Genomic DNA, 9,535 nt, shown 5'->3' on the forward strand with positions numbered 1-9,535 from the left:
CGTAACATTTGTTCCATAACTTTACACACACGCACAAAGTTAATGCTATTGGCCTACGTATATGAAGAAGGGTCAGACAAAAATTTTCCCGGTTTTCCTATGGGAACAATAATATCACATTTCTAGGACTTGAGCAAGTCACCCAACCTCCAGAGAGAATTATATAGATCCGACAACAATTTTAAACACTTTCTGGCAAATATTTTAACATTTCATAACTCATTCCATTCTCTCCTGGAAAAGTATTCTTGCAACAATCTAAGGCTGTATCCAATTCCCATCTAGAGAAATCAACATTTAATGCATCTTCATCTCCCAAACTCCACTCACCCACTAACGCACTGTGTAAATCAAGAAAAGCATTCAGATGCAGCCTAAAATCTTCAGTCCAGTTCTCCTCATTACTAACTTTGAAGAACATCTGCCAGCACCTCAGCTTTATCCATGTTTGTGGTTCAGATCTTACCATCATTAAACACCAGTGCTGGTATACTTCACCAATGACACTGTACACCAGAGCTTTCCAAACTGTGTGTCGCGACACATTGGTGTGTCGCCAGCAGTGTGTAGGCATGTTGCGCGAAAATTGTGTGGAAGGGCACTGCGGAGTTCCCTTACTCACGTTTGCTTCGCTTGGTCCCTCCCCCAGAACTTCCTAAAGCAGCTAATGTTAAAGCAGCTTAGCTGCTAAGGCTTAGGTGCTTTAACATTCGCTGCTTTAGGATCATGTGGCGTCTGGATGCAGGACGCACGTGATTGGTGGTGTTGGAGCGGTATGGCGAGGAGTGTGGTAACGCTGGCTGCACAAGGAGTGAGACATATATATTTACACCATTTTTGTTGGACTTTTGCTTCTCTACTTCATGTGTTTTTGCAGCTGAGCTCCTACCTGGACCTATGTGTCCTAATATGTATTGTAAATACTTTAGTTAATTTTGTTTATTTTTCACATTTTCTCCTGGTCCTGATTCCTATGTTTATCTCACTTTATTGCTGTGGGAGTGGAGCGCAGGTGCTGTTATTTTCATAAGAAAAAACAGAGAAAAGCGCTAAAAACAGTCCTGTTATTTTCATATTTAGTTAATGCTAAAACCTACAAATAAATTTGCATAGATTTATTCATTAAATTGCAGTTGAATTACCCGTAAAATTGATACCTTTCTAATTAAGAAAAGGAAAGCTGGTGAAGATGACGTTTGCAATGAACAAAATGTAGCCACTATAGAGGAAACTACACAAGAATCAACTGTTGAACGGTCTGTATTAGTACGTAAGAAGTGTAAAGGAACAATTTCCAAGCCTCATTTATACAGTAAAGATTATATGAAACTGGGGTTCACATTTTCTGGTAATGAAAACAATCCTTGTCCCCAGTGTTTAGTTTGTGGGGATATACTTGCAAATGAAAGTATGGTACCAAATAAATTAAAGCGTCATTTTACCTCAAAACACTGTCATTTGTCAGAAAATCCAGTAGGATACTTCATTGAGCTTTCAAAATCTATAAAGAAGCAGTCTGCATCATTCACAAAGAGAATGAAGACATAGCTCAAAAGGCAAGTTACTTGGTTGCTCAAATAATTGCCAAAAACAAGGACCCACACACTATTGCCGAAACCACCATAAAGGAATCTTGCTGTGCTATTGTTCGAACAATGTTTGGGCCCGAATTTGAGATAGAAGTTAATAAAGTCCCTTTGGCAGATAACACAATCGGAAGACGTATTCAAAACATGTCTGATGACATTAAGCAGCAAATGAAGGATATTTTTCAAGACGATAATATGATCTTTACATTGCAATTAGATGAAGCAACAGATGTCAGTGGGTTAGCACAATTATTGGTTTTTATACGCTTCATTCATACTGACAGAATTATTGAGCAATTCTTGTGTTGTCTAGAACTTCCAATGAGAACTAGAGGTGAAGATATATTTAAAACTTTTGATTGCTTCATGAAGGAAAATAATTTGCAATGGTTAAATTGTGTAGGAATATGCACAGATGGCGCACCCTCAATGGTTGGTTCAACAAAAGGTTTTATAGCTTTAGCAAAGAAAGAGAATGAAAATCTTATAATTACTCATTGCTTTTTACATCGCGAAGCACTAGTCGCGCAAACCATTGGAAATGAATTAAGAAAAGTTTTGGACAAAGTGGTTCAAATGGTCAATTACATTAAAAGTAGACCTCTTCAATCAAGATTATTTGCTCATATTTGTGAAGACATGGGGGCAAGGTTTAAAAAGCTTCTACTACACACAGAAGTTCATTGGCTCTCAAGAGGTCGAGAGCTTTGTCGGGTATATGAATTGAGGGAAATGATGCTTAAACTTTTTGAGGAAAATCAGCAGAATGAATTCTGCGATCTAATTCAAAGCAAACTTTGGTGCACAAAATTGGCATATCTTGCTGACATATTTGAACATTTGAATAAAATAAACACCAGTATGCAAGGAAAAGGAGAAAATATCTTAACAGCGGTAGATAAAATTTGTGCTATGAGAGACAAAATAGCAATTTGGAAAAGGAAAGTGAAAGAAGGAAATTTTGAAATGTTTTCCAAAACTGCTGAGTGCCAGCTAAAATGTGATATCAGCTCACTAATTGTTGACCGTTTAACATTGCTTAGAGAGAAAGTTCATCATTACTTCCCAAATGTTGAAATCCAAGACTATGATTGGATCAGAAATCCATTTCTTTCAACTGCAATGAGGAATTTTTCACTTATTGAAGAAGAAGAATTAGCTGACATAAAAAATGATCGAAATCTGTTAATGATGCATGAACAGGGTGACTTAGACAGCTTTTGGATTCACATTTCAAAAATGCATCCAAACATAGCTAAAAAAGCATTAAAAATTTTGCAGTTCTTCTGCAGTTTTGTACTACATACATTTGTGAAGTATCCTTTTCAACGATGGCAAACTTAAAGACACTGAAACGTGGAAGCTTAAAAATGCTTGATGACGAAATGCGAGTGTCTTTATCTAATATTCCACCAAATATTGAAAAGCTGTGTTCATCCCATCAACCTCATACATCCCATTAAAATGGTAAGTAGTTATTGGTGTTATTCAACTTTTTTAAATTCTTGCACATATTTACATACTGTTACTCATAAATGACAACAATGTATGTTATTATCTTACAAATCATATATTTTTAAAAATATAAATGAAAGGTTTTCATGAGATATGTTGTATCCCCATACATTTCGTTATTACAATTTATGTATGTGTCCGTATCTCTTATAACGGGTTAGTTTAACCTCTGGTTTGCTAGTAAAACTGAGTTACCATGTCACGAAATGATGCATGTCTAAAAAGTGTGTCACCAACACAAAAAGTTTGGAAAGCTCTGCTGTACACCATTAATCTTTCTTAACTGACTGTACACCAGTCAGACTGGTGAATCAAGAATGAGATTTCCACAAAACTCCCCCCAACTCTTTAGCATTTTAAATTACTTTTTAAACAATATTTTTGCAGCATTTATACTCCTTGAAATTCTCCCCTGCTAACATATGTCTAACCTTCCAAAAGGCCACATTTCTTGCCCATATTAGCTCACTACATTCAGCCACCCACCATGGAACCATTTGCTGATCTTTCTGCACCTGATTCTCTTGAACTGCTCCCATAATTCTACTTATCAACTTACCAGAAAAATGCTCTGTATCAGTGCTGCCTCCCCAAGAGTTAACAACTATCCAAATAAATTCCAATTAGCCTTTCTAAAATTCCATTGAGATAACATAACCAGGTCATTAAAAAAAACCCTACTTTTGTAAGAGATAAATAGCGGAAAATGATCACTGCTCATATTAGTTTCCTATACTACCATCCAACCACACCAAAAGACAATAGTCTGAGACACAATCCTCAAATCAAGACAGTAGGAAGTACCACTATAAGAATCAAGTATGGGTCAAGAATCAACCCCTAGTATGGGTTCCATCATTTAAAAGACCCCAATCGTGCTCTTCATAAAACTGTTCCAAAAGTGCCCTATTTCTATCAGTCTTCTAACTTGCTCAAAGAAAACTATGGCTGTGTTCACACGAAATGCGAAGCCGTGATGGTTAGGGAATTTCTGCTAATCATGGGGGCTTCGCATGTCGTGTAGGAGGAGAAAACCATGTTCCTCATGGTTAGTAAGCCACCCTGACTAACCATCCCCCTGTAAAAGGGTTAAGGGGCCTCGGGGTGGCTTACTGTGAAATCTGGCAGGCTCCCTGGTGGTTAAAAAGGCCTCCTGAGGACTTCCAGGCTACAACCATAGAGTCTGCTGGCTAGAGCGTCTGCTACTTCGGGTGACACTCTAGCTGGTGAGGACTTTCTCTATGGTCGCCGGAGCTTTGGAACAGCTGGAGTGGCTGGAGAGCGTGTTTTTGTGGCGTGTGGGCCACTGGGATCACTGGCGCCGGTGGCAGGAGGAGGGTTAAGGTAACTATGGAGGGGAGTGGTTATGGGAATTACGTGGCACCGTGTGGTTCCCAGTCGTCTGATGGGCACGTGCATCATGGTTGCACTACCACCCCCCTCTGTAGATATCCTAACCACCCTCACCATGTGCGCATCTGAACAAGCCCTATGACTATTAAAACCCTCACATAACAAACAAGAACCCTTTCTGATTTTCAGTAAACAATCCAATCACCCAACTCTTGATATAAGAGTTGATGTAACGGACCCACAACATTTCATCAAATACAGCTATAGAGATATCTTTTAAAAGGTACTCAAAAAGCATTTCCTGAATCTCCAGCTGCACAAAACTCAGACTGTCTCTAATACAAAAAGCAACACTTCCACCCTTTCAGTATCCCTGTTACTATGGATTGCAACATAACATGGAATCACAAAATTCAATTGTTTCACAAGCCAGGTTTTTGCATTCCATCTCAAAATTTCTAAACAAACACTATAATGTTGCAGGATGCTCTAAAAGCTCATAGAGCTCCATAATCAGATCAAAGGTAAAAGGTAAAGGTGTCCCCAACCAGTCGTGTCCGACTCTAGGGTGTGGTGCTCATCTCCATTTCTAAGCCGAGGAGCCAGCGCTGTCCGAAGACGCTTCCGTGGTCATGTGGCCGGCATGACTGAACACCGAGGTGCACGGAACGCTGTTACCTTTCCTGCTGAGGCAGTACCTATTTATCTACTTGCAATTTCTTGCTTTTGAACTGCTAGGTTGGCAGTAGCTGGGACAGAAGACGGGAGCTCACTCTGTCACGCAGCACTCGGGTTTCGAACTGCTGTCCTGCCGACCTTCCGGTCTGCAGTTCAGCGTCTTAACCACTAGATTACCTACTTCCAAATCCTTCTCAGCTGCTTTCAAAATCTCCATTCCTCAGTTGAGTTCAGTGGGAAAGTGGGTATAGGATTTCCACCAGGAAAGTGGGTATAGGATTGCAGTCTAAGACTTTGTTTCCCAAGAAAGGCACAGCTGGTGCATCAAAACCAGATGGAAAAAAGATTATGCTGGCCACAATTACCACCTGAGAACCAAACAGTAGCATTTGCTCTAGGTGCACTGCCAAGCTGCAGAGCTACACCTTTAGGATGTTATCCCATCCAAAACAAACTTAACACTTAATGGTCACATGGCCTACCCATTATCCACAACTTCATTTTATCTGGATTAAGTTTCAGTTTATTAGCCCTCATCCATCCCTTTACTGTCTGCAGATGTCTATTTGGGGATCCTGCTCCCTCACTGGGGTTAGAGGAAAATGAAAGATATAAATGAGCATCATCTGTGCATATTGATAACCTTGAACTCCAAATCTTCCTATGGCCTCACCCTGTGACTTCATGCAGATGTTACATAGAACTGCATATAAGAGGGGACTTTTTAGCACTCCACAGGACATCTCCCATGGAGTGAAGCAGCAATTCCCTAGCTGCTTGTATATGCTGCTACATCCTACCAGACAGGAACCAGAAATCAACCGCCACAAATCAGTGAGCACTGAACTCCTAGTTCCTAGGGTGAAGGACTGCTTATACAGATCGCATGTAAATAGAACCCAGTACCAAAAGTGAAAATTTCACTTGACTTCATCTCTGCGGATACCTCTGCATGAATACATTCTCACACGTATTAATAACATTTATAGGGAGGTTTTCCAAGCAAAACTGATCTTTCCCTTCCCTCACAGATGCTGAATATCTGCCTTTGAAAATAAAGCTTGCATTCTGCAAGCATAGACATGAGTCAGTGGTTGTTGCTGGGAATCCCCCTTGCCTATTCCAAGCTTTTACCTAATTATGAGACAAATAGTTCTGAGATATTAATGCACATAATGATACATTTTTTAAAGCATTAGAAGGTTTCAACTGTCTACTAAATCTAAACATAACATAATCATTTTCAAGCACAATTAAAGTCCAACTGTCCAAGAAGGAGATGTATATATTTTGATTTTAGTGTTTTTCTAGTCTTCAGGGTCTCAGGTTTCCCGCTTATGGGCAAATACAATGACAATGATGAACATCAACAATAGAAATGAAAGAGTGGAAATGAAATAGAAATGAAAGAGTGGAGTGAATCCGAGGTGCCTTGATAAGTCATACTATATATAAAGTATAGATTAAGAGAATACGTATTATGAAATATTACACTCAATGCAAGCTCTTATTGGAGATGATTTCTCTATATATGTTAGCAAGTGGCAATGTTTGTGGGAGTCATATCATAGCTCAAGCACAAGGTGGTGCTATTGCACAACACAGAACAGAAAAGTCCGGGAGCAATTGCTCTACTGGAGACCCGTAACCATTAGACAAAGGAATCTCAAGGAGAAAGAGAGCAGATCCTCACCACAAGCGAATCTTCAGACATTTTAGGAGGAAAAGGCCACCTTATCATTGCCAAATAAAATAAAGGAAAAAGGAATAATTTGCTTTGGAAACTTGCAATGGACAGTCACCTCCAGCAGCTGCTGTAGAAAGAACCACCTTGTATTTCAGATCTGACTGGAGCTGAGGCCGGAACAATGGAAAAGCATCACAACAGCAGGCAAATTTTGTCTTTTCTCCGTTATCTCTGTATATTTCTAGGAATGAGTGAGTCCTTCGTCTGTTCGGTGCCAGAGGAAAAGAAAAGTGGGTCTCTGGTGGCTAATGTGCTAAAAGATTTGAAAGTGGATGCAAAAGAGCTGTCTGCTACGAGAGCCTGGCTGGTTTCTAAGAGCTCCAAGCAGTATTTCTGGCTGGATCCTCATTCTGGGAATGTGATGTTAAAGGATAATATAGACCGAGAGGCTCCGTGTGACCAGAATGACCCTTGTGTTCTCCTCTCTGAAATCATGCTGGAGAACCCACTGCAGCTACACAGAATTGAAGTTCAAATAGAGGACGTGAATGATAATTCCCCCAAATTCTCTAAGTATCAAATACTTTTTGAAATATCTGAGCAGACTCCCATATATACACAATTCCCTTTGGAGAGAGCTTAAGATTTAGACAAAGAAAAAACCCTGTTCAAAATTACACACTTAGTCCCAATGAACATTTTAGGCTGGATGTGCAAAGTCATAGTAATGGCAGTAAATACGCAGAACTGGTATTGGAGAAACCGTCAGACCGTGATATGAATCTGCAGATGACCTTAATTCTCTCAGCTGTGGATCGAGGGATTCCCCAAAGAACTGGCACAACCCAAATAATTGTTGATGTTCTGGATAATAATGATAATTTTCCTCAGTTTGCACGTTCCCTGTATAAAGTGAACTTCATGGAAAACAGTCCACTGGATACACTGGTCACTAAGGTTGAAGCCAGTGACAAAGATGTTGGTTCCTTTGCGGTATCACCTATTCCTTCAGCCAGGTGGAAAATGCAGTCTTAAGTTTATTCAAGATAAGCAGACATACTGGGGAGCTCACTCTGGCAGGGAATGTTGATTATGAAGAAAACAGTAATTATGAGCTGAACATCAGAGCCACGGATGGAGGAGGGCTCTCTGCTTACTACAAGGTGATTGTGGAGGTTGAGGATGAGAACGACAATGTCCCAGAGGTGACGGTAACCTCCATCACCAGTCCCTTGCCAGAAGACTCTCCCGCAGACACTGTGGTGGCCCTCTTCAGTGTCACGGACCAGGACTCTGGAGACAATGGCAGAACCACCTGCACCACTGAGACAAACCTGCCCTTTGGGCTCAAAGCCACCGAGAACAGCTATTACCAGCTTGTGACCCAACGGCCACTGGACAGAGAAGACGTCTCTGATTATAACGTCACCATCACAGCTACTGACAGAGGCTCCCCCAGGCTCACTTCAATGAGAGTGATTAATGTTCAAACTTCAGATGTCAATGACAACTCTCCGGTGTTTGGAACATCCCTCTATGAAATGCAGGTACGGGAAAACAATCTGCCAGGCTTGCTGATCGGTTCAATCCGTGCTGTTGACCTGGACACGCAGCAGAATGCCAAAGTGACCTACTCGCTTTTGCCTGGAAAGGTCAGGGATGGCCCCACATGCTCCTTTGTCTTCATTAACTCTGAAATGGGGAACCTGTATGCCATTTGATCCATCGATTATGAGGACATAAAAGATTTCCATGTGATGGTGAGGGCTGTGGATAAAGGGTCCTCTTCACTGAGCTCAGAGGTTGTTGTCCACGTGCATATAGTGGATGAAAATGACAATGCCCCCTTCATCCTCTACCCTCTTCAGAACAGCACCTCCCTGTCAAATGACCTGGTTCCCCGGGGGGCTGACGCTGGCTACCTGGTCACCAAGGTAGTGGCCGCAGACAGAGATTCTGGTCAGAACTCTTGGCTTTCCTATCAACTGCTGCGGGCCACAGATCCTGATCTGTTCACTGTGGGGGCCCAGAATGGAGAAGTGAGAACCACGAGGCCAGTGAATAACCGAGACAGCTTCAAACAGAACCTTATTGTGCAGTCAGAGATAATGGACGCCCTCCCCAGTCCACCTCTGCAACACTGAGAATTCTTCTGGCGGATGGCTTCTCCGACCTTTATATGAAAATGCTGGCTGTCCCAAAGGATGAGGTAGCAGAGGAGGAAGACAGTAGCCTGATGACATATTTGATCATATGCTTGGCTACCATCTCATCTGTTTTTCTCCTTTCTGTAATGGTGTTTACAGCACTCAAGATTCAGAAGCAAAGGAAGTTCTTGGGGACCCATAACTCTGCGTCTACTTTTCCTGTGGGACCCAATTCCCAAGAGAACGGTGTGGATTCTGGTACTGGATCTCTTTCCCAGGCCTAGAACTATGAGATGTGCTTAGCTGGTGGATCACTGAACAGGTTTCTCAAGCCTCTGTTTCCTGTTTTTTCTGTGGAGCCTCCTAACACTCAGGTGGATCCAAGGAATTCAGCTGGTTCCCAAGAACTCCCTCGTCATGCAGAGGAAAGTAAACCCATGAGCCTGGTGAGAATATGAGTGGAATCCTTTTTATATTGTCAAATTCCAATCTGTACTTTCCAACCTAGTTTATATAGTGTTTGTTGGCACTGAATGTATAAAAATGTACTTCTGAATTAATTGGAT

The 9,535-nt window shown here is 41.3% G+C and overlaps 1 pseudogene; it reads left to right on the forward strand.

The window, feature by feature from the left end:
- The first annotated feature begins 4,454 nt into the window (after nt 1-4,454).
- On the forward strand, nt 4,455-9,253 carry LOC146347560 (protocadherin beta-18-like; annotated as a pseudogene).
- Nucleotides 9,254-9,535: the final 282 nt, after the last annotated feature.

This window comes from Heloderma suspectum, chromosome 4 (genome assembly GCF_057233095.1).
Source record: "Heloderma suspectum isolate Gila_16-S chromosome 4, 16-S_ref, whole genome shotgun sequence".
In the NCBI taxonomy this organism is placed as follows: Eukaryota; Metazoa; Chordata; class Lepidosauria; order Squamata; family Helodermatidae; genus Heloderma; species Heloderma suspectum.